The 25,148-nt window shown below is 40.9% G+C and overlaps 1 protein-coding gene across 2 annotated transcripts in view; it reads left to right on the plus strand.

Moving 5' to 3' along the window:
• The window catches only part of GLIS3 (GLIS family zinc finger 3), a 683,233-nt gene that overhangs the window by 23,853 nt on the left and 634,232 nt on the right, over positions 1-25,148 (plus strand). The window contains exon 2 of one of the 2 annotated variants that reach the window (XM_006068184.4): positions 2,838-2,968. The exons of the other annotated variant lie outside the window; for it this stretch is intronic. The gene's annotated coding sequence lies outside the window, so the exon portion shown is untranslated. The remainder of the gene's footprint in view (positions 1-2,837; positions 2,969-25,148) is intronic. 2 annotated transcript variants of the gene reach the window in all.

The raw sequence follows: 25,148 nt of genomic DNA on the forward strand, positions 1-25,148 counted from the left end.
ACACATACCCTCTGCTCCAAAATGCAGACACAATGGATAAAATATGAAAAAAATAAAATCCACAAAAAAATATTAAGTTGACCTTCTGTGATTGCAGTTCTCATAGGTAAAAGCTGTTGAATTTTAGAAATTTCGTATCGTTCACCTTAAAATATTAGTGGACTACAAGCATAAGATTAAATGTCTCAGTATATCAGAAATGAACAAACTGTAAGTGGGGGGTGGGGCTGGAGTTACAGGACTGCTGGCCTTTGGGTCTGGAAGCAGGCAGTAGCAGTTAGGAATACGGCTCTTTTGGGTAACAGAACCTTGAAAATGTGTCAGGAGAGTTGGAGGACTGGACATAAGATTGTTACCTGAAGCCAGGTACTGGAGTAGGACTCATGTCTCCTGAAAGAAATTTAAGGGAGAAAAAAACTGCTACCAGCTAATTCTTGGAGCCTGTACATCCCATCACATGCATGATTCGGAAGGAAGAAGACTTCAGGCTCCACGGTTTGACCAGCAACCGAACCAAGTGGCCTGCTGACTTAGTGACTTTATTGGTAGTAACCCAATTATCACCCCAGGGTATTTCTGAACTGTCCTTAAGAGTTTGTATTCTGGATTGGGGTCTGGAGCACTAGGTAAGAGGCAGCTTCAGAACTCCTAGAATGGGAAATCCCAGCACTGAGTATGGGGTTGTGTTCAGTGCTTAAACTGTGCATTAGGATGAAGATCTTTCATTGTCAAGATTTAAAATTTTTAGCAGAATGAGAAAAACTGTCTTCTGAGAGCTAGAGGTAGAGTTGAAATTAAACGTCAAGGCACTGACATTGCTGGGTAGAAAATAATACAGGGTTTCCAAAGAATTTCTTCACATCCATGTATTCATCCATTCATGCCCCTTAGCAAATATTCACTGAATATGCACAGTGCTCTGTAATCAAATGCTTTTGTTATTTGCTGATTTCTTTACATGAGATGCTGTCCTCCAATTCTCTCTAAAGCTTCTATTTTACATCCCAGCTCAGATACTATCTTTTCAGAAAAGCTTTTTTCCAATCCTATAGACAATTTTAGATGCCTCTTTTCCTACGTACGCCCATAAGATAAATTGTAATGCTGTAGTGTAAACACTTGTTTGCAGTGTGATTCTCATGGGCTGTCTCTACTACCTCTGGTATCAGTGCAGTATGTGGCACACAGCAGATACTCATAAATATTTGTGGCGTGTGAGTGAATTAATGATGATTAACATGAAATGTCAGAATGAGGCACTGGTGTTGGGTGCTCCCAAATTTGAGGCTTCCTTTCAGTTGCTATTTAGGTAGAACTTACCTGAATGCCAGAACAGATTTCTCCAGCAGCAGGTGGAAGCAGGGATTCCTGCACAGAAGGTAGCTGAAATCAGTGCTTTCAACACAGATGGGTTCTGAAAAACAAGCCCAACAGGTTTGTGTCAATTAGGGGTAAGTAGTTCTTTTTAGGGATCTGGAAATGAAGGCCCAGCTAAATAAGCTTCTGACTTCATGGTTCCACCTCCATGCAAATTACTTCTCAGCATCCAAATGAGTTGGCAAAAAAATTGAATCTATATTTTATCATGGCATACCCTTCCAGGAATTTTAGTAGTTGGCCATAAATCTCTGTACATGTTCACTGAGGAACTTTTCCTGGGAAAGCTTATTTTAGATTAAGACAATGAGAATCAGAGCAACATTTATATAGCTCTATAGCTGAATAATTTTCTGGGTATGTTGATTGAGTAAAATAATTATCTCTTGCAAATACAGGTTATAAACACCTGAGAAACAAGCTTTTGTGGACCAACCTGGAACTCTTAACTCGAATTGCTTGCACTGTGTTAGAAAACAGTCTGGGTTTCAAACAACAAATTTACAGATTTTTGGCACACAAAATTTGTGTTTACTTCTTAACAACTTACAATGGCTCTCTGTTGCCGCTATATGTCTAAACCTTAAACCTGGTGTTCAAAGCCTTCTTACTTTTCCAGACTTATGTCCCTTGATTCCTCCAAATAACCTTGTGTTACAGCCAAACCAAACTGTGTGCTAACTAACTTAACAGTGCTTCCAACTGCTATGCATTTGCTCAAGCTGTTCCCAACTCTTGCCTGTTAAAAGCCTACCCTACCTTTGAGAATCAACTCTAACCTTTTCTGATCTCTCTCAATTAAGTATGACCATTTCCTCTTGTAAATACCAAAGGTACTTTATTCCTATACTTAAAAAAAGAAAATGACAGTGCCATTTATGGAGCAAATCCTACATACTGACCTTTACACTAAGCACTTTACAAATGGTTTAATATAATCCTCAGAACAGTTACATGGGGATGGGCATTAATTTTACATGTGCCTCTTCCGTGGTGCTCACTCTGTCTACTGTCTGAATGCAGAGAGGGACAAGGTCCTAGAGCACGGGTCAATGGATTACAGCCCTGGAGAAGGCAGTACTCTTGCCTGGAAAATCCCATGGGCAGAGGAGCCTGGCAGGCTGCAGTCCATGGGGTCACAAAGAGTCAGACATGACTGAGCGACTTCACTTTCACTTTCATGCATTGGAGAAGGAAATGGCACCCCACTCCAGTGTTCTTGCCTGGAGAATCCCAGGGGCGGGGGAGCCTGGTGGGCTGACCTCTATGGGGTCGCACAGAGTCAGACATGACTGAAGTGACTTAGCAGCAGCAGCAGCAGCCAGGTTTTGTAAATTAAGTTCTACTGGAACACAACCATGCTTATTTTTGTACATATTGCCTCTGGCTGCTTTTGTGCTGCAGTGACAGAGACCATATGCCCACGAAGCCTAAAATGTTTTCTATATGGCTCTTTACAGAAAAAGTTTGCCAACTATGGACTAAGAGATGGTAAAAGCACATGATGGAAGGATCCTAAGCCCCTGGTTAACACGTGGAACAGAACTCTTCATTCCCCTGCCTCACCAACCTGCATTGAACTGTGATGGAAGTAAGAAATATTTTTATTCCAATTGTGTGTCAAAACTTCTGGGTTATTTGACCTAGTAGTTAGCCTAGCCTCACTAACACAAGAGTGATATAAATAAAGCTATCTATCTCAGTTTCTTCTTTCCGTGATCCAGGAATATGTGAAGGCTGTGGTTAATTTCTCCTTTTGACTTCTGATGCCTTTTAAAAATTACAAATGAATATAAGAAAATTTCTAGGACCTCAAATTAGGAATATTCTTTACAAAATAACTTTCATGAAAGCCATGGCACCTGAGTTGCTAGTGATTTAATTGAGTAAATAAGCACCATAGGGGAATATGGCCAGTGGTTCCAGTGAGGCTGCCTGCAGACCATGCAGAGAGGCAAGCTGGCTCTCCACACTCATCCCGAGTGTGTCTTTCAGAGGCAAACTACAAACCTGGAAAATGGCTGCACAGGAAGAAGCCTGATTGCAAAGACAATGCAGGGAATTTTTAAAACCTTCTTGCTACCATGAGCTCATCTAATTCTTATAATGTCCAGTAACAGGTGGGATGATATGTGTTTCCCCCATTCAGTTCAGTCGCTCAGTCATGTCCGACTCTTTGCAACCCCATGGACTGCAGCACGCCAGGCTGCCCTGTCCATCACCAACTCCCAGAGCTTACTCAAACTCATGTCCATTGAGTCAGTGATGCCATCAACCATCTCATCCTCTGTCGTCCCCTTCTCCTCCTGCCTTCAATCTTTCCCAGTATCAAGGTCTTTTCAAATGAGTCAGTTTTTCGCATTAGGTGGCCAAAGTATTGGAATTTCTGCTTTGGCATCAGTCCTTCCAATGAATATTCAGGACTGATTTCCCCCATTATTGTACTCAAATGGTTCACAGGCCAGTTCAATTGGAATAAGATAAAGATATCTTATCATTTATTTTACATTGCTATATTAACAATATTATAAAATCCACTTAAATGGAAAATTTAAGTATATTCATAACCTGTTAAGACCAATTTCTACTTAATAGGAGATGAGTGCTGTTTATTATAAATCAATCCTGTAAGAAAAAGCACAGTTTGTTCTCAAATAGATTGGAAATTAAATGTCACATTATATCTGGTTTGGGAAATCATAAAATACAGATTGACATTTGAAAAAAACACCATAGGAAAAAGGATCCAAACAATTTCTGCGGCTTGTACTTAGCTGGTGTTTGGGGTAGGGTGAGGTCAAACAGAAAACCTGTAAAGGTCTTCCACATGCCAGAGTGAGAGGAACTGAAACTAAAAAGCAAATATTTATTTGATCATAGTATCTCTTGGAAGAGCAGTTTGTGACATCTTTTTATTCCTTCAATGAAAAATGCTAAGGAAAGGAACCCAAAATGAGATAAAGTTGAACTTTCCCATGATCGCTGGCATATTAAAAGTGACTGCAATTCCTACTGGGAGTTTGAATTAAGAGCCACTATCAGTTTATCACTGGTCTGTATTTTCTTTGTAACAAGAGTAGCCTTGTCAGTAATCCACACATTCTCCGACAGTGGCCATTTGGGTTTCTTGCCCATTGCCTGCCTCAGGATCAAAGAATGAAGATGTTTATCCTCCTGTGGTTGTTGTTTCTTTGCTTTAACAGAACATGGTGATCTTGGAACAATAAAGCTAGTTACAGATTAACTGATCCTAACTTCTCAGTTCTGTGGAACCATCAAAGTTCAAGTTGGATAACTATTGCTAAGATTATTCATAAGGGCCCTCCCCAAATATTTTCCATATAAGATACAAGCATAGGTGTATACTGAAAATAGTACATCTTTCCTGCTACTCTCCCATTCGTCTAGACTGGGGATTGCAAATTGGTATCCACAGCCCACATTCATCCTGCACACATGTTCTCTTTGCTCTGCATAAGGTTTTATAACCAGAATGATTGCACACAAAAGTCAAGGTTTGAACTTCTCTTAAAATTAGGACAGCTTAAAATACTGGGTCTGCATTTCAATATATCAACAGTAATTTAGAGCTAGAATTATATGCACCTTTCAGCCGGATGTGGTCCCCAACACTGCCTCTTGTCTTGGTCATGACCTGCCTCAGCCTTTACATTACCTGGCCAGTTCCTGTCACCACTGGACTTCCTGGCTCCCACTCCAGGGTTTCTTGCTGTCTCCCTTGCTTATCTCAGTTGTTTTAAATAGAAAGACAGCTGGATTTGGAGTCAGATAACCTTGCTAAGCATTTTAGATCTACCATTATGTGACTGAACAAGTCACTTAATATCTCCAGTCTCCTTGCTTATAAAAATGCCTGAAGAAAAAGATGGAATGTTCTGAAGATTAGCTAAGGTAATGCATGAAAAAACAGTCTTAGTTTCAGGCACTCACCTTTTCCTGCAGAACCATTGTATCAGTCTTTACCTTGGTAACCCTGCATCCACACTCTTCATTCCTCCATTCCATGTTTTTGTTTTCCTTTTTTTGGCCACACTTATTCATGTGGGATCTTAGTTCCCTGGCTAGGGATCGAACCCATGTCTCCTCCAGTGGAAGCAAAGATTCTTAACCACTAGACCACCAGAGAAGTCCTAGGAGCTTAACCTTAAGAGCAGTGGGAAAGCCTTGGACAGTTTAAGCAGGGGGCAGGTGCAACATGATCAGATTGATTTATGATAAGGTAACTCTTTTTGTAGGGTAGAAATCAAATGGGAAGAATATCAGGTTGAATCTATGGAATTGCCACTTCCATACTTTTGGTCCCATAAGATGACAAGTTCATATTATTCCAGTTGATAAAGTGGATGCACCGTAAACCAGTTAGGAGGCTAGCAACAGATGATAGTGGTTTGAAATAGGATGGGTTATTGGAAACGAAGAGAAATGGACAGATCTGAGAGATATAGAAGAAAAAATCAGTAAGCCTTAGTGATGGACACTGTAGGGTATCAAGGACAACTCACAGACCTATGTGCCTTAATGGGAAGTGGTGCCATTCATGAGTAGGCTGCACTGGCAAAAGCAGGGAGGATTCCACTCTGAGTTCAAAGTGCCTTTGCAACAACCATGAGGAGCTGGACTTTGAAAGTGTCTCTACAGAAATATCTTGCCTTGGCTTTAGCTGGATTCCTAGGGGGATGAATGACCCTATGCTATGCTAAGTCACTTCAGTCGTGTCCGACTCTGTGTGACCCCAGAGATGGCAGCACACCAGGCCCCCGTCCCTGGGATTCTCCAGGCAAGAGCACTGGAGTGGGTTGCCATTTCCTTCTCCAGTGCATGAAAGTGAAAAGAGAAAGTGAAGTCGCTCAGTCGTGTCCGACTCCTAGCGACCCCATGGACTGCAGCCCACCAGGCTCCTCCATCCGTGGGATTTTCCAGGCAAGTGTACTGGAGTGGGGTGCCATTGCCTTCTCCGAATGACCCTAGGCTATGTTAAATTACCAGACAGAGCTTCCACATCATGAATGTTTTATAAATTAAGGCCCCAAATCTGTGTGGTGTAGGCTCAGAGTTTTAATTTTCACAGGTAATCATTTTTGTCCCTCTCAAAACCTCAGGCAGATGATATACTTTTGCAGGGAGTTCAGCTCCATTCTTAGCCTCCTTTGGGCCTGAACTCATTTTTTTTTTTTCTCTCTGTAGGTGTTGGAAATCTAGCTCCCTTGCCCCCGGGGTCCATAACTACATCTGAAATTCGTGTGGCCTCCTCTTGGTATCAGCTCATATTTGTTCCTCTGACTTGATTTCATGCCATTTTTGGCACCTGAAAATTCCTTTTTTTTTTTTTTAATCAAACTTGGTTATGTGGAAAATGTTTTTGTTACCTTACCTTAGTATTTCTGTTTGGCAGGGGCCTATTTGGGTCAGTTCAGTAGGTGGAGTGGTCAGATGTGATCTAGGTAATTTTCTATACATATTATTAAAATTATTTTATATTGAAGCATGACATGCTATTCTACCATTTGCCATAAGTATACATCTCTTGTCACCAGAGAGGAAAATCCTGCAGACTGGTTGCTGTCTAGCATTGGGCTTCAAGTTCATAGAATATGAAAATGAATGCATGACCTGGGTCCTGAGCTCGAAATCCAGTGCTGAAAGGCAGCTAGCTAGTGTGCAGGAGCCTGAGAAGGCTATATCTGATCCCTTACATAGTGTATGCCATCAGGAATTGCTGAATAAATGTCTGTATAATTGTGAGAAGGGAAACAACTTTAATTGAGAAGATGGGAATTCTTGGCATAGCCTTCGTGGTGGAATATAAATCCTGGAATTAGGACAGAGATGTATAATCAGGACTTTTTTCAAGGCCAAGAATGGTTTCTAGTCTCAATATAGCATGTATCTTATGGTTCCATGTACTCTCATCTATTTGTAAAAATGCAGATGACAACAGTGCTATCTTGAATTCTTAGATTACATTTTTATGGATGATTCACTTAAATTCAAATATCATATACTAGGTATTTACTATGTGCAAAGGTTTGCTTATTTGTCTTTCTTTCTAGGTTCTATGAGGTATTTAGTGATGACTAAGACTCAGGCTCTTCCCTCAGCTACTTTATAGCTTAATGATAGGGGGTGGAGACAAAGGCATACTATTAATAAAATAAAAATAACTACACCTTACCAAATGCTTTCAGTGTGCCAAGCATTGCAGTAAGAATTTTTCATGGATTAGCTCATTTAACACCATGAAACAGGCTGTTACTATCTTTATTTTGTCAGTGAGGGAACTGAAGCACAGCTAGGTTATGAAATGTATACAAGGTGACATAGCAAGAGAGAGACTGAGCCAGGATTGAAACCCAGTTTTTCTGATTTCAAACGTCAAGAGTTCAAATATTCTGCTGTATGGCAGCCCAACTAATCTATGATAGATGTTCATACTTTAACAGATGTTGAAACTTAGGCTAAGAACACAAAGGAAGGGTTCAAGAAAAGCTTTATAAAGAAGTCTGTTTTTCCATGGTATTGAAGAATGAGTGGTATTTTGACAGATAGTGATGGACCAAGAGGTGTATAGGGTTAGGAAATTGTCTGAGCAAAGACAGAGGATAGAAGGCAGCACCTTGGCATGTGTGGGAAACAGCAAACAAACATTTCAGATGTCCAAGTATGGGCTGTCTGTGGGAGATACGGCAGGAAAGGAGAGTTAGGTGGGACCTGAATCTCAGATAAAGGACTTCAGAGCAGGAAGTATGGAAGGGTGTGCAGCATTCCTCTCATTGTTGGTCATGAATATCAGTAAAGTCCATGAGCAGCTGAAGCTTCTAAAACTGACTTTGGTCTACTTTCATTCAAGAGCAGAAGTGGAGAAAAGAAAAAATTGGATAACTCCAGAGGTTTTTAAATCTGCTCCGAGGTTCAAAGGCATGACATATACACACTACTATATATAAAATAGATAACTAATAAGGATTGACTGTATACCATAGGGAGCTCTACTCAAATAAGCTGTAATGACTTATGTGGGAATAGAATCTAAAAAAGAGTGGATAAATCTATATGTATAACTGATTCATTTTTGTTGGATAGCAGAAACTAACCCAACATTGTAAATCAACTATATTCCAATAAAAAAATTTTTTTAAGATTTTTTAACCTGGGGGCTCTGGACTCATGAATAGGCTTCAGGGGGCCTGGCACCTCAGGAAATCGGGGACAAAGTTTGATGTTGCATGAATATATATACTGTATTTCTAGGGAGGTGGACCATATGATGCATCACTTCCTCTAAGCATTCATGGTCAAATGAATATTGCAAACCACTGGTCTAAGAAGAGAAAGTCAACAGTGATCTCAGTGGAGCCTTTCTTGGAGTTAGGAACTAGAACCAGTGTCCTATGGTGTATCCTGAAACTTTGAGATTCTGCATAAGTCAAAATTGAGAGTTTGAATTCCCCACTGATGAGCAGAACTTTCCACAGAAATATCATTGCCATGCAGCAGTAGAGGCCTGCCTTGTGTCAGCCTCTGCATCAGGATTGAAGGTTACCTTGGCTAGCAGTCCTAACCAGGGAGGTATTAGGTAAGGCAAACTTCTCTGTAAAAGTATCAGTAGAAACTGGGTCATTTTTGAGCTTCTGTCCCTGAAGGTTTACAAGGGTAATAGGAAGCTGTAACTTCCAGGCAGATGACAGTTGTCTGCAAGGATTTCTACCATTAAACATTTAACCCAACCCACCAGAGTCACTCAATGGTAAGACAGGCTTGACAGTGAGGCAACTTGTGGGCCAGGCCTAAGAGAAAACCCTTAATTTCCTCCTATTTGTCAAGTTGTTGGTAACCTTGCCTAGCAAGCCCTGACATCAACTGATGCCAGCTGAGGTGACTGAGGGTGGGAAGTCAGAAATGCCAGTGATAATAGTGTCTGGTTCCCGCCCTGACACAAAGGGGATGGTTCAGAATGGGAGAAGATAATAGCAAATGAAGCAACTGACAAACAACTAATCTCGAGAATATACAAGCAACTCCTACAGCTCAACTCCAGAAAAATAAATGACCCAATCAAAAAATGGGCCAAAGAACTAAATAGACATTTCTCCAAAGAAGACATACAGATGGCTAACAAACACATGAAAAGATGCTCACCATCACTCATTATCAGAGAAATGCAAATCAAAACCACTATGAGGTACCATTTCACACCAGTCAGAATGGCTGCGATCCAAAAGTCTACAAGTAATAAATGCTGGAGAGGGTGTGGAGAAAAGGGAACCCTCTTACACTGTTGGTGGGAATGCAAACTAGTACAGCCACTATGGAGAACAGTGTGGAGATTCCTTAAAAAACTGGAAATAGACCTGCCTTATGAGCCAGAAATCCCACTGCTGGGCATACACACTGAGGAAACCAGAAGGGAAAGAGACACGAGTACCCCAATGTTCATCGCAGCACTGTTTATAATAGCCAAGACATGGAAGCAACCTAGATGTCCATCAGCAGATGAATGGATAAGAAAGCTGTGGTACATACACACAATGGAGTATTATTCAGCCATTAAAAGAATACATTTGAATCAGTTCTAATGAGGTGGATGAAACTGGAGCCTATTATACAGAGTGAAGTAAGCCAGAAAGAAAAACACCAATACAGTATACTAACGCATATATATGGAATTTAGAAAGATGGTAACAATAACCCTGTGTACGAGACAGCAAAAGAGACACTGATGTATAGAACAGTCTTATGGACTCTGTGGGAGAGGGAGAGGGTGGGAAGATTTGGGAGAATGGCATTGAAACATGTAAAATATCATGTATGAAATGAGTTGCCAGTCCAGGTTCGATGCACGATACTGGTTGCTTGGGGCTGGTGCACTGGGACGACCCAGAGGGATGGAATGGGGAGGGAGGAGGGAGGAGGGTTCAGGATGGGGAACACATGTATACCTGTGGCAGATTCATTTTGATATTTGGCAAAACTAATACAGTTATGTAAAGTTTAAAAATAAAATAAAATTAAAAAAAAAAAAAAAGAAATGCCAGTGGTAAAATATCCAGATAAATCCTTCGGTTTGCAGAAATAGTTGTGGTGGAGGCTGGTTTGGTCATTAATGGTGTGTTTTGCATGATGATACTCCTTGATAAAGAGAAACAAGAGTCCTGTGTGTATTAGTCATGATTAGGGCAGTCTACGGGTGATAGAAAACTGAAGACAACAGTGACTTAAACATGATAGAAACTGATATCTCTCACGTAAACCAAATCTAGAGTTGGGCAATCTGGGACTGGTTTGGCAGCTCCCACGATCAGCAGACAACTGGGTTCCCTCTAGCTTGTTCCTCAAACCTAGGAAGCTCCTGGCTCCTCAACTTCCAGTCTGGAGGAAGGAGAAAGAAGGGAAGAAAGAAGCCCCCTTCTTTTAAGGATACTTGATATTTGGCATGTGTGCTCAGTCCAACTGTTTGTGACCCATGGACTGTAGTCCACCAGGCTCCTCTGTCCATGGGATTTTCCAGGCAAGAATACTGGAGTGGGTTACCATTTCCTCTTCCAGGGGATCTCCCCCCACAACCAGGGATCTAACCTACATCTCCCGTGTCTCCTGTATTGGCAGGTGATTCTTTACCACTTCTATCTACATCTTGTTGTTCAGAACAAAAGGGCCAAAATGAATGTTGAAGATGGTTGGAATGTAGTCTTCAGTATGGGCATCCAACTGACCAGTGACACATTGGGTGGCCTAGTCCATATATACATATATGGACAATTAAATATCTCTGCACAGTGTCCTCAGAAAAGAGGGAATGTTTTGATGCTATTTTGATAACTCTAGAGACCTTAGTGAGCCTGGAGACTCCTCTATTTAGGTAATTTAGTTAGTTTTCCTCCTACCAGGAACGGCACCTTTAAATAGACCAACATCTTTTATTTTTGTCAGCAGAAGTGTGAGAAGCAAGATCTCTTCATTCACTCACTCGTTCACTCACTCATTCATCCATGTATCAGTACTGTCATGGCAGAGATGATCAACTCCTCACCACATTTATGTTTCTTATCCAAAGTATAGAGCTATTCCTGGGAAGAAGTTGCCCAGCCTGGGGCTAGAGTTCTAAGCCTCTAGCCTGGAGGTGGGCCCATATGAGCCACTTTTTCTAACAGAATGTGAACAGAGACACATTCCTTCTGAGACACATTCCTTCTGGGAAAGAAGAAAAGAAAGAAAGTGAAGTCACTCAGTCGTGTCCGACTCTTTGCAACCCCATGGACTGTAGCCTACCACGCTCCTCCGTCAATGGGATTTTCCAGGCGAGAGTACTGGAATGGGTTGCTATTTCCTTCTCCAGGGGATCTTCCAGACCCAGGGATCAAACCCAGGTCTCCTGCATTGTAGGCAGATGCTTTACCACCTGAGCCACCAGGGAAGTCCTTCTGGGAGGAGGTGATTAAAAAGCAAGCATGCTTTCTCCATCTCCTATTTTCCTATCTGCCTCTGGAAGCAAGGAACCCTGAGGCGTAGCAGATGGCAGAGCCACAGGCAGAAGGAGCCTGGGCTCCAGAATAGCCCCAGGAAAACTGTTCACCTTATATCCACATTGGACTGTTATTTGAACAAGAAATAAGCTTCTGTCATCTTAAGCTTCTGGTATGAGGGTATTTAGTAAGTAACCTGTTCTGATACCATACTAGGTTGAGGGCTCAACTCTCACATCAGATAAAACTAGATCCAGATGTCACAGGCAGTACTTAGTAGCTGTGAGATTTCAATTAATCTCTAGTAATCTCTCATATTTATAAAAATGCGGCTTAAGAAAAGTATATACTACATATAATCAGAGGTATTGTGTCAAATAGCTCAACTAACGGGTGATGTCAAAGGAAGGTATAGCCTGTTATACAAAGTAAAGTAAGTCAGAAAGAGAAAAATAAGTATCATATATTAATGCATATATATATATATTTAGAAATGGTATTGATTAACCTATTTGCAGGGAAGGAATGAAGACTCAGATACTTAGAGAATGGACTTGTAGGCCACTTGTAGGAGAGAGCAGGGCAAATGGAGAAAGTAGCATTGACATATATACTCTGCTGCTAAGTCACTTCAGTTGTGTCCGACTCTGTGTGACCCCATAGTCGGCAGCCCACCAGGCTCCCCTGCCCCTGGGATATATACTCTACCATGTGTAAAATAGATGGCTGATGAGAAGTTTCTGCATAATACAGGGAGCCCAGCCAGGCACTCTGTGATGACCTAGGGACATGGGATGGGGGAAGGGAGGGAGGCTCAAGAAGGAGCCTCTTGCATATATGCACATATGTAAATATACATATATGTATAATTATGGCTTATTTGTGTTGTACAGCAGAAACCAACACAACATTAAAGCAATTTTCCTCCAATTAAAAAATAAATTAAAAAAAAAGGAAGTGCTTCCCTGGTGGCTCAGTGGTGAAGAATCCACCTGCCAATGCAGGAGACATGAGTTTGATCCCTGGTCTGGGAAGATCCCATGTGCCTTGGGGCAACTGAGCCCATGCATCACAACTGTTGAGCCTGTGCTCTAGAGCTCCGGAACCACAGCTGCTGAGCCCACATGCCACAACTACTGAAGCCTGTGAACCCTACAGCTTGTGCTCCACAATGAGAGAAGCCACAGCAATGGGGAGCCTGTGTACTACAACTAGAGAGTAGCCCCCTCTCGCCTCAACTAGAGAAAAGCTCACAAACAACGAGAACCCAGCACAGCCAAAAATAAATAAATACAATTATTTTAAAAAATTTAAGAAAGGAAGATAAAGGCAGTGTCCATGGGGTCGCGAAGAGTCAGACACGACTGAGCGACTTCCCTTTCACTTTTCACTTTCATGCATTGGAGAAGGAAATGGCAACCCATTCCAGTGTTCTTGCCTGGAGAATCCCAGGGATGGGGGAGCCTGGTGGGCTGCCATCTATGGGGTCACACAGAGTCGGACACGACTGAAGCGACTTAGCAGCAGCAGCAGCAGTACTTTCTTAGGACTGCGGTAGCAAATTACGACCAACTGGGTGAGTTAAAACAAGAAAACTTTATCCTCTAGCCATCCTGGGGGCCAGAATCCTGAAATTAAGGTGTCAACAGGGCCATGCCCACTCTCAGGACTTTAGGAGCTGATCCCTGCTTGCCTCTTCCAGCTCACGGTGGCTCCGGGCTGCCTTGGCTGTGGCAGCACAGCTCCAATCTTTACCTCTGTCTTCACATGGCTTTTGCCTCTGTCTCTTTGTGTGTCCTTTCTGTCTCTTACAGGAATGTTCATTATTGGATTTACAGCTCACACTAAGCCAGGGTGATTTAATCTCAGGATCCTAAACTTAATTTACCTGCAAAAGTCCTTATTCCAAAGAAGGTCACATATTGAAGTTCACTTTTGGACCCATGCTTTGGAGGGTACCACTGAACTCATTGCAGGTGGGTATCCCAGTGAGAATGTCTCCTGATTGAGCTCTTTCTCAGTGGGCCCCTGATCTGCACTCCAACCTTCCCAAAGTGTTTCCACGTAACACTGGTTCCTTGAGATAGCAGGTAATGTGAAAAAGAGGGCTGCAGACAAATGAGTTTGGGAAACTCTGAGTTAAAGCTAGGCAGGAATTTTTACGGCAGGATTTCTGACTCTTTAATGTGCTGGTAGTCATTGTAAATCTTCATAAACATATGGAGTGCTCCTCAAATTCCTTTAATTTGGAAATCCTTTGAAAAAATGTAGTGGAGAACAATGGAGCTCTTCACAGGGTGAGGCTGCCTGGAATATACTGGGAAGTGACGCTCTTCTCTTTCTCTTCCTTTTCTCTTGGGAAGGGGAGAACTCCATTCGCAGGAGAGGCCCAATCAGAAATAGTACAAATCACCCCAAAGAGGCATGTAAAAGATCAAATATAATGCCGGATATATTCATCAGTGGATTTCCAGTTAAAAAAAGAGAAAAATCCACCAGCTGCCTAAATATCCCATATGCTTGTCACAGTGCTCATGCATCCCTTAGTGGACCATATTGGAAGTCTAAAGATACTTGCTAGGATCATGTTCCTGTTAGAAATCTATTGCCTAGTGATACATGTGCCTATTTTAATTAGAGAGGCCGAGTTTTAGAACTGCAAAGGGTCTCAGAAATAATCTCTTCTAACCCAGTAATTTTACATATTAGGAAACAGAGGTCCAGAGGGACGACGTAGTACAGAGTAAAACCTACTCAAGTTCACACAGAGAACCAGGTGCAGAGCTAGTTCTGGAACTTACATCAACTGATTTCAAGTTCGAGGCTCTTTCTGCTACCCCGGGTTTCTTTTAAAATATTGCTTTAGAAGGAAAAACTTTTACACTGATGATTCACTGGAAATTTAAGGATTTGGGGATGTTCTTCTAATTGAACTTTCTGCCAAAAGTCCTTTTACCTCAACTCTTGATTTTGGGAACTATTTCTAACATTTATTGTCTTTATTTAAGATGCAATTTATTTTTAAATTATGCATGATTTTTTGCATTTAATAAAAATTTAACTGAAGTATAGTTGATTTACTTTTTTGTATTTAATAAAAATTTTAGTCAAGGTATAGTTGATTTACAATGTTGTGTTAGTTTCTGGTGTACAGCATAGTGATTCAGTTATACATATATATACATATTCTTTTCATCATGTTTTTTTACAGGTGCATTTTTTTTTAAATCTTCCTTTTTTTTTTTTTTACTCCTAAGCTGTTTTCTTTTTTACTCCTAATCTGTGTTCTCCTAAGCTGCTGACAACCCTTCATTGCACAAGGCTGGATTTTAATCAGTGTTATTAATCAAGATACCAGCTCTATTCTAGGGAGAGTGTATTGCTGGTACAAAGCTCATTTTCTGTGGGTACTTCTCCTAGTTAGAGGTGATTATAAGCCCAGGAAATAAACTTGTCTTGGAGTTGTCATGATAAATAAGCCCAATAGACATGATTTTCTGGAATTTAATTTTTTTTTTTTTTTAAATTGAACGCCTACTGGTGGTATGCATCTCTTTCCTGCAGTCCTTTACTGCTGTGGTTTAACAGTCATTCATTTTCCCTCCTAGTCTCCAAATGGAGTCACATGCCTCTAGTCCTACCCCATTTTATTTTATTTTTTTGTTGGAGTATAATTATGCATGATTTTGCAGTGGGTTAAGTCTATCATCTGACCATTGGTCTCAGTCTCACATCTGACCACAGACTTAAGTGTAGAAACTTAATAGGGCTGTATACGAAGGAGGTTCGCAACCTTTTATGAGATGTCAAATCTTCACTTATTTTCTTGTGACATTGTAAGTATGTGAGAGTAGAGGGGATGCTATGCAGTTGAAGGTTTAGCAATATCTGGAATGGTAGTCTGACAGGAGCAATTGGTCCACTTTTCAATAAAAATGATTACATGTGCCCTTGATGACATTTGTGCAATAATTCAGCTCACATTTATTATAGGGTATAGGGCTGAACATGCAATGACTTTGTGATATCGCTGAAATTATTGTGTTATTTTAGAAGAAGTCCTTTATATGAGCTTGTTTCATAGCCACTGGGTAGGATTTTTGTAGATTTTAATAATCTACAAATGATGTCATAGAGGCTGCTGACAGGAGCTTTGATATCTTTTTTTTTTTTTTTTTAAATTAGGAAAGAGTGATTATTCTAAAGGTCAAAGCCATAGAGGCAAATGAGTAGCTTTCCCTGGACTCAGCTGGGAAAAGATGTGAACCCAGGAGGCCTTGAAAGGTGGAACTGGGATGCATTTTAGAGGCAAATAGTCACTGTTCCCCAATCCCTATAGTGGAGAGGTTTGTTTTCCACTCTTGCGGGCCTCTCCAAATCAGGGGTATGGGCTCTGTGATATCAGGTGAAACATAGTTCTCAGGAATGAGGTGGGACCTCTGAATACAGCAACTTGTGATTTGTTTCTTCCTCCAAAAGCAGAGTGTGGCAGGGAAACAACTACCATTACTTCAAGGGAACTGAGAGCTTACTTGCTCCTGTCTCAGGTCCTTTGTCCTATCTGTAAAATTCCTCCCCTAGATCTCCTCCTCGAGGTCTCAGCACAAGTGCTACCTTCTCAGAGAGACCCGCCCTGTCTTCCTGGATGACCCAGAGCACCTCTTTTGTTCTTTACCTCATCACCCTGGTTCATTTTCTTCAGGCCTCTGCTCTCTAACAGAAATCGTCTTGGTTCCGTATTTCCTTATGTGTGGTTGGCTCTGACTTATACTAGACTGGCAGGTACAGATGTTGTATCTCAAGGACCCACATGGGACCTGGTGTAGGAGAGATGGAAGTAAAATCCAGGTAGGTCCCACTAGATTAGAAACTGGAGAGGCCATGCCTTCTACTGTAAGGCATCCCTCACACCTAAACTTTTTAATGAGCTCTTAGCACTATTTTCAATTACATATTGGTGTGTTTATTTCTTTAAGGCATATCTCTCTTACTAGGGCAAGGACTTATAACCATTTTGAGCCAAGATTCATTTTGCTACCTGGTGAAGCCTATGGACCCTACTCAGAATCCTGTTTTAAAATGCATAAAGTAAAATACATAGGATTACAAAGGAAACCAAATATTGAATTAAGATCATCAAAATATTAAAATATAAATTTGAGATATAGTTAAATATGGTTCTTTATTAACACATTAAATAACAAAACCTACCATAATTTTTAAGTAGTGATGAGAATAATCACTAATTTTTTTGAGATGTCTGAAAAAACTGTAAGGTGAGATAAAAATGTCTATGATTTCTATTGGTGATCTGGGCATAGGTATTTTTAATACTGCTGTGTTTTGTTGCCTATGCACATGATTAAATCAAATGATAAACTGCAGTTAGAGATTAGTGAAAATAAAGATGCAATTTCTATCATTCAAGCTCACCAACTCCCTGAAGTCTGTCCACAGATTCTAGGGGAATCCGTGGAGCCCAGATTAAGAATTTCTGCACTAAAAAAATACCAGTTAAATTTGGTTCACCATTTTAACCCTAGTCCATAAGGCACAGTAACAGGTACTCCTTACATATTTGTGGAAGGAAGAAAAGAAGAAGGAGGAAAGAAAGATGCAAAAAAAGAAAGAAGGAGGGAAGGGCATTCTTCTTTGTGTCTTGACACTGTTCTAAGTGCTTGCTCGATGAATTAGTAAATGAAATGGCTGCTGCAGGCAGGACACTACCCTTACAAGGCTAGTCCTTAATAAATGAGGGGACCCCTTTCCTCACCTGTTCCAGTAACAGTCATATTCAGTGGACCTGGGTAAGGTCCATTGTATATTACCGAAACCCACTGAGTGCCTCACCCATAGCTGACACAAAATTCACACTTGAGTGATAAAATGCCTCTTAGACTGAGATAACCATTACACTGTGAATTATCAGGTATGATGGATCAGTGCTTTGAGACTTCTGTTAGACCAATTACCTCCCCCTTTGGGCTGTCTTGGGGTCCCTTTCAGAAAAGTTCAGAGCTTTTGAGGCTACAGCCCTATTATTATGACAGCATCTCTGAGTTGGTACTAGCCCCATGACCACCACCTGCCCTTGGCAAGTCATCTTGGAAGGACCCTTCTTCCTGCTTCACGAGAAGAGAAGGCCCGTGAGGCCATCAGGCTTACTAGGAATCTGGTTCAATCGACTGACAGAGATTACATCAGCTGGAAAGATCAGTGGTTTGAATTACTGGTCTCACTGATAGGACTTAATGAAAACTCAGGGCTAGTGGAGATGAAATCTAATTCTTTATTCAATGCTTCAAAACCAAATCCTAATATATCAGCATCACATACATGCCAACATGCATCTCTTGGTAGCAGACACTTCTCAAAAATTTTGGAATGCTTTCTAAGACAGTTAAGGACAAATGAATATTCATGAAAGTGTTATAAAAATGAAGGATCTATTTCTTAATAGGGGAAAAAGAAACAGCTTGGGAAATAAAGAGCAGTGAAAGGTGGCTATAAAAACTAGATGCTGTGCACCAGTTCAGTTCAGTCGCTCAGATGTTGTGCATGGATCCACTTTATCGAAACTGCACAGTGGAGTCTATCTTTCTATGTTATCACACAGATCAAGTAGTAAATGTTCTCCATGCTCCCCACCCATTGTACCCTAAGCTTCAGATCAGTTGACTTGCTCAACATGATACCAGGCAGTGACAAATTATACCCTCCTTGAATCACAATGCTCTATGAGTAATGGTTTGGGGCTAGAGATGCTTGTCCAGCATATAATCATCAAATTATCTTTCCTCTAAGTTTGTGAGGTATATACTTTCTCAGATAAGATAGTCAAGATGATGGAATATGGATTAGGCAATGGGAGAAAATGAACTTCTTGAATTCCATAGAATTCCTGGTCTATCTGCAGCTGTGGCAGTGGACTTGTGGATCTGTGACTCCCAAATTACTTCTTCCTCTCCATGTGGGATTAGTGGCCTTCTATTTGATGATTTCTCAAATCTGTTATATTTTCCATACTGGAAAAACCATTGCTCATTAGAATCACGTAGGAGTGATTAAAAAAAAAAATAACCACAGGTTCCTGGGCCTCATTTCAGACATTTTAAAAATTCCCCATGTGACTGCACTGAGGACTCAGAACCACTGCTCTAAAATTTCCACCAACTACTCTCGATGACCTCTGGCCTTATAGATGGCTCTCACCCCACTTTCCTCTTCAAAAGACCTTAGCAGCTGTTCAGCTGAGCATCAAATAAAATCTTTTTCTCTGATGTAATCAGGAAAATTGAACTTTTGGGAGAGAAAGTGACCAAAAGACTCTCATATGTGAAGTCAGAAAGCAGTACTCCTGGACTTCACCCATTGGGTCTCCATATCCCTTTCTAGCTTTGTCTGGAGTTGACTGTGCTCCATACTCTACCTTTCTGTCACACAGGGTAGCAGCCTGTCCCCTGAAAAAGTCCAGAATGTTTCTATCTCTTGTCCTGGCTCGTACTTCTCCTTCTACATGCAATGCCTTCTTCTCATCTCCACCATTTGAAATCCTACTCATATTGTATCCATTAAAGCCATTCTTTCTTCAAGGCCTAAGTCAGCATCTTTTGCCAGTGTGATTTTATACCATTTTGTATTTGTATTTTAGCCTTTTCAAAATTCATATATAGTCCTTTCTAATAATTACTTCAGAAAGTTTTACAGATAGAGCAAATCCTATTAACATCCTCATTTTAACCTTCTCATTTGGGCAGTGTTGTGACTTCCCTGGGGGCTCAGATGGTAAAGCGTCCGCCTTCAGTGTGGGAAACGGGTTCGATCCCGGGTCAGGAAGATCCTCTGGAGAAGGCAGTGGCAACCCACTCCAGTATTCTTGCCTGGAAAATCCCATGGACGAAGGAGTGTAGTAGGCTACAGTCCATGGGGTCGCAAAGAGCTGGACGCAGCTGAGCGACTTCACTTTCACTATAGTCCACATGTCTGTTTCTCCCACCTGAGTACAGTGACTTCAATAGTTAAAGTTAAGTTTCTTTCTTACAATAAATATTTGTGGAATTTATTGCTTGAGTATTTAGCATAGCTTAAGGTTTACGGTGCCTTATTTGAAGGACACCTGGCTATATCCAATCCAGTTTTTCAGGATGGTTCATAAGTCATTGTAAAGTCTTGGCAAGAAGATTGAGACATCCACCCAGCGGTTCTCAGCTAGGTGGTTGAATCCTAAGAGGCCTTTGGAAATATGTGGTTTTCACAAGGCCTGGAGGTGAAACCACTGGGTGATGTTTCAGGAGCTCCAAAGAGCTCCGGTACCACAGTGTTTTATGTCTTAGTGCAGAAAAGAATTTAGCTACAGGCAAAGTAATATATAAGTGATTTAGTAGAACAGGGTGCTTACAAGGCTTGTAAGAGGGCAGGCAAGAAATTCTGAGCCCTGAGAACTGGGCTATAGTTTTATAATCAAGCAACAGTGGGGAGTAGGGGAAGAACTTTTTTGTCTTTCTTGAGTAGACATAATGCTTCCATCATCAGCTCTTCCTCCATAGGCAGGGGATTTTTCTTGTCTATACATGGTCAAATTAGGTCCATAAAAATAAAAATTATTATTTTTTTATGTGTGCAGAGGGCATATCCTAGGGATCATTAACTTACTGAGCTCATTGGGCGGGATGTGGGTCTCATGCCATCATTGTCTTATTGTTTGGGGGCATGCTTCATGCTTCTTTTGAATGATTTTGTTGTGAAGCAAGCCTGCTTAGTTTTGTGGTTAAGCAAACGTACTTTCTTGAGTAATCATTAATTTACACAGGGGTCTCCCAGATTTTTTTCTACTTATAATCCCCTGGTGGGATTAACTGTTTAATCACACCTACTTGTCCATTCACTCTGTCCCTATCCTCCTCCATCCAGGCACAGACTTGCCTAGGGAATGAGTAAAACACCTGGCTGACTGTCCCTTCTCTGTTGGGAGAACTTTAAGTCAAAGTCACTCTGGTCAGCATCATCCTTTTACTCTCTTAGATGTTAAACATCGGAGCATGAGTCAACAAAAGGTGAAAATTAAAAGAAATATACCAAAAAGCATTAGCAAAATCATTAAAAGAGATTATAGCCGTGGTTTTGAAGATCTAAACCATTTTTCCCAAAACAGTTTTTAAATCTGGAAGAGGGTTACTTAAGGCTTTAATTTGTTTGTTTTTGGTTAGGCCCAGAATCTTAATGGTTTATATTTTAGGGTCTAATTGAATCTTTTATTCTCAGTTATAGATTTAATCTGTGCTGTTTTGTTTTCTTTTAATATTCTTTGGTGATGAGGGTGGCTTTCTTGTCCCTCAAGAAACAGAGTGGTTCCTAATTTAATTAATATTAATTAATTAATTAACTTAAGTAATAAGTATCTTAAAGAAAGAGGACAATTAGGCACAAACAGAAAGCAGATAGAAACAAGCAGTCATTGATGTTGTAAATGATAGACACAGAGTAAAGGGACGATGTAGGTGATTAAATAGTTAATTACACTGCTGCTATTGCTGCTAAGTCGCTTCAGTCGTGTCTGACTCTGTGCGACCCCATAGATGGCAGCCCACCAGGCTCCCTCATCCCTGGGATTCTCCAGGCAAGAACACTGGAGTAGGTTGCCATTTCCTTCTCCAATGCATGAAAGGGAAAAGTGAAAGTGAAGTCGATCGGTCGTGTCTGACTCCTAGCGACCCCACTGGGAGAACCCCTGTTTGTTAATGATCACTCAAGAAAAAAGGTTTGCCTAATCACAAAATCAAGCCGGCTTGCTTCACAATAAAACCATGCAACAGAAGCATGAGACATGCCCCCAAACAATAAAACAATGGTGGCATGAGACCCACATCCTGCCCAGTGCACTCAGTAGGTTAACGATCCTTCAGTTCAGTTCAGTCCCTCAGTTGTGTCCAACTCTGCAACCTCATGGACTGTAGCACGCAAGGCCTCCCTGTCCATCACCAACTCCCGGAGTTTACTCAAACTCATGTCCATCGAGTCCGTGCTGCCATCCAACCATCTCATCCTCTGTCGTCTCCTTCTCCTCCCGCCTTCAATCTTTCCCAGCATCAGGGTCTTTTCTAATGAGTCAGTTCTTCACATCAGGAGGCCAAAGGATTGGAGTTTCAGCTTCAGCATCAGTCTTTCCAATGAATATTCAGGACTTATTTCCTTTAGGATGGACTGGTTTGATCTCCTCGCAGTGCAAGGGACTCTCAAGAGTCTTCTCCAACACCACAGTTCAAAAGCATCAATTCTTTGGTGCTCAGCTTTCTTTATGGTCCAACTCTCTCATCCATACATGACTACTAGAAAAACCACAGCTTTGACTATATGGACCTTTGTTGGCAAAGTCATGTCTCTACTTTTTAATATGCTGTCTAGGTTGGTCATAACTTTTCTTCCAAGGAGCAAGCAACTTTTAATTTCATGGCTGCAGTCACCATCTGCAGTGATTTTGGAGCCCAAGAAAATAAAGTCTGTCACTGTTTCCATTGTTTCCCCATCTATTTGCCATGAAGTGATGGAACTGGATGCCATAATCTTACTTTTCTGAATGTTGAGTTTTAAGTAAGCTTTTTCACTCTTCTCTTTCACTTTCAGCACAAGAGGCTCTTTACTTCCTCTTCACTTTTTGTCATAAGGGTGGTGTCATCTACATATCTGAGGTTATTGATATTTCTCCTAGCAATCTTGATTCCAGCTTATGCTTCATCCAGCCTGGCATTTTGCATGATGTACTGTGCACATAACTTAAATAAGCAAGGTGACAATATACACCTTGATGTACTCCTTTCCCAATTTGGAACCAGTCTGTTGTTCCATGTCCAGTTCTAACTGTTGCTTCTTGACCTGCATACAGATTTCTCAGGAGGCAAGTAAGGTGGTCTGGTTTTCCCATCTCTTGAAGAATTTTCCACAGTTCGTTGTGATCCACACAGTCAAAGGCTTTGACATAGTCAATAAAGAAGATGTAGATGTTTTTCTGGTATTCTCTTGCTTTTTTCGATGATCCAGTGGATGTTGGCAATTTGATCTCTGGTTCCTCTGCCTTTTCTAAATCCAGCTTGAACATCTGGAAGTTTCCAGTTCACGTACTGTGGAAGCCTGGCTTGGAGAATTTTGAGCATTACTTTGCTAGCGTGAAAGATGAGTGCAATTGTGTGGTAGTTTGAACGTTCTTTGACACTGGAATGAAAACTGACCTTTTCCAGTCCTGTGGCCACTGCTGAGTTTTCCAAATTTGCTGGCATATTGAGTGGAGCACTTTCACAGCATTATCTTTTAGGATTTGAAATAGCTCAAATGGAATTCCATCACCTCCACTAGCTTTGTTCATAGTAATGCTTCCGAAGGCCCACTTGACTTCGCACTCCAGGATGTCTGGCTCTTAGGTGAATGATCACACCATTGTGGTTATCTGGGTCATGAAGATCTTTTTTGTATAATTCTTCTGTGTATTCTTGCCACCTCTTCTTAATATCTTCTGCTTCTCTTAGGTCCATATTGTTTCTGTCTTTATTGTGCCCATCTTTGCATGAAATGTTCCCTTGGTATCCCTAATTTTCTTGACAAGATCTCTAGTCTTTCCCATTCTATTGTTTCCCTCTATTTCTTTTCATTGATCACTGAGGAAGGCTTTCTTATCTCTCCTTGCTGTTCTTTGGAACTCTGCATTCAGATGAGTATATTTTTCCTTTTCTCCTTTGTCTTTAGCTTCTCGTCTTTTCTCAGCTGTTTTTAAGGCCTCCTTCAACAACCACTTTGCCTTTTTGCATTTCTTTTTCTTTGTGATGGGACTGCCTCCCGTACAATGTCATGAACCTCTGTCCATAGTTCTTCAGGCACTCTGTCTATCAGATCTAATCCCTTGAATCTATTTCTCACTTCCACCGTATAATCCTAAGGGATTTGATTTAGATCATACCTGTACAGACTAGTGGTTTTCCCTTTCTTCAATTTCAGTCTGAATTTGGCAATAAGGAGTTCATGATCTGAGCCACAGTCAGCTCCCAGTCTTATGTTTGCTGACTTTATAGAACCTCTCCATCTTTGGCTGCAAAGAATATAATCAATCTGATTTCAGTATTGACCATCTAGTGATATCCATGTGCAGGGTCATCTCTTGTGTTGTTGGAAGAGGGTGTTTGCTGCCAGATTATCTAATCTAAAATCGCCTAGCACTGCTATACTGTGCAGAGCTGTACTGATCTTAAAAAAAAAATGTGCTGACCTGGTGCTTGCCATTATGGGCACTCAAGCCTTTTGGTCTTGGATTCTGCCCTTTTGTGTTTCTCTCATATGGCATCTGTGGCTGGGGATCTCCTTGTTTTTGCCAACTTCACATTCCAATCAGTTCAGAGGAAATGTACAGAAACCTTAGTATTTTCCCTTAAAGGACAATGTGGTTCTCTGGCTTTCACTGACTTGGCAAAGGCTTCCTTCTTTATAAACAAGAAACATCTGACTACAGATATATAAATGAAAATGATAACGAATTGGGCAGGGTGGAATTCCATAATCTGGCAAATTTAAGCCATATTTGGATAGCCAAAACATCATTTAGCAAAATCCAAGTTTTCATTTGGATTAAATCTTACTGGGCTCAGTCAGCTCTTTGGAAAACAAAATCATGTTCTTTTGGGGGCAGTGGTTATAAGTAATGGTTAAAATGGGTAGTAGAAAATATTCCCTGCCTGGTGTAAGACTCAAGGACATGGTGTCCCTTCCCTCATTTATCATCAGGCTAGGTCTGAGCGGCAGCATTCATAATGCCATTAGAGTGCCTTCCTAGAGTCAAATCAGGGTTCTTCATAGAACTTTGTTAGCATATTGAAGAGTCTGACAATCTAACAATTGTCCACAAGAGGGACATATGGAAAAGTATGTTTCTTAAGAGGTGGACTCTGAAACTTGAATAGCCTTTGAGATAATACATAGCTGAAAAAATTATCAGAGTTCAAAATGTGCCATATCAGAAGGCAAGCCCAGGTCTGATGGCAACTTCTTATTTTTTTAATTAGAAAAGAGATTAAGTGTGAGATCATGAGACTGGAAGAGATCAGGAAGAAGTCAATCAAACGGAGAGGACTGCACTTCTCACAGCCATGTAGTCACACTACATGTGTGATTCAAAGTGCTAGGCACTACGCTAGGGTATAGCCATGAGAGATTTCATGTAATCTTCTCAACAACCCTGATTTGAGATCAGAGTGCTAAACATATACCCAACATCTCTGAGTTGGAAAGTGTCAAATCCAGAACTCAAGCCCA

The sequence above is a fragment of the Bubalus bubalis genome, chromosome 3 (genome assembly GCF_019923935.1).
Source record: "Bubalus bubalis isolate 160015118507 breed Murrah chromosome 3, NDDB_SH_1, whole genome shotgun sequence".
Classification (NCBI taxonomy): Eukaryota; Metazoa; Chordata; class Mammalia; order Artiodactyla; family Bovidae; genus Bubalus; species Bubalus bubalis.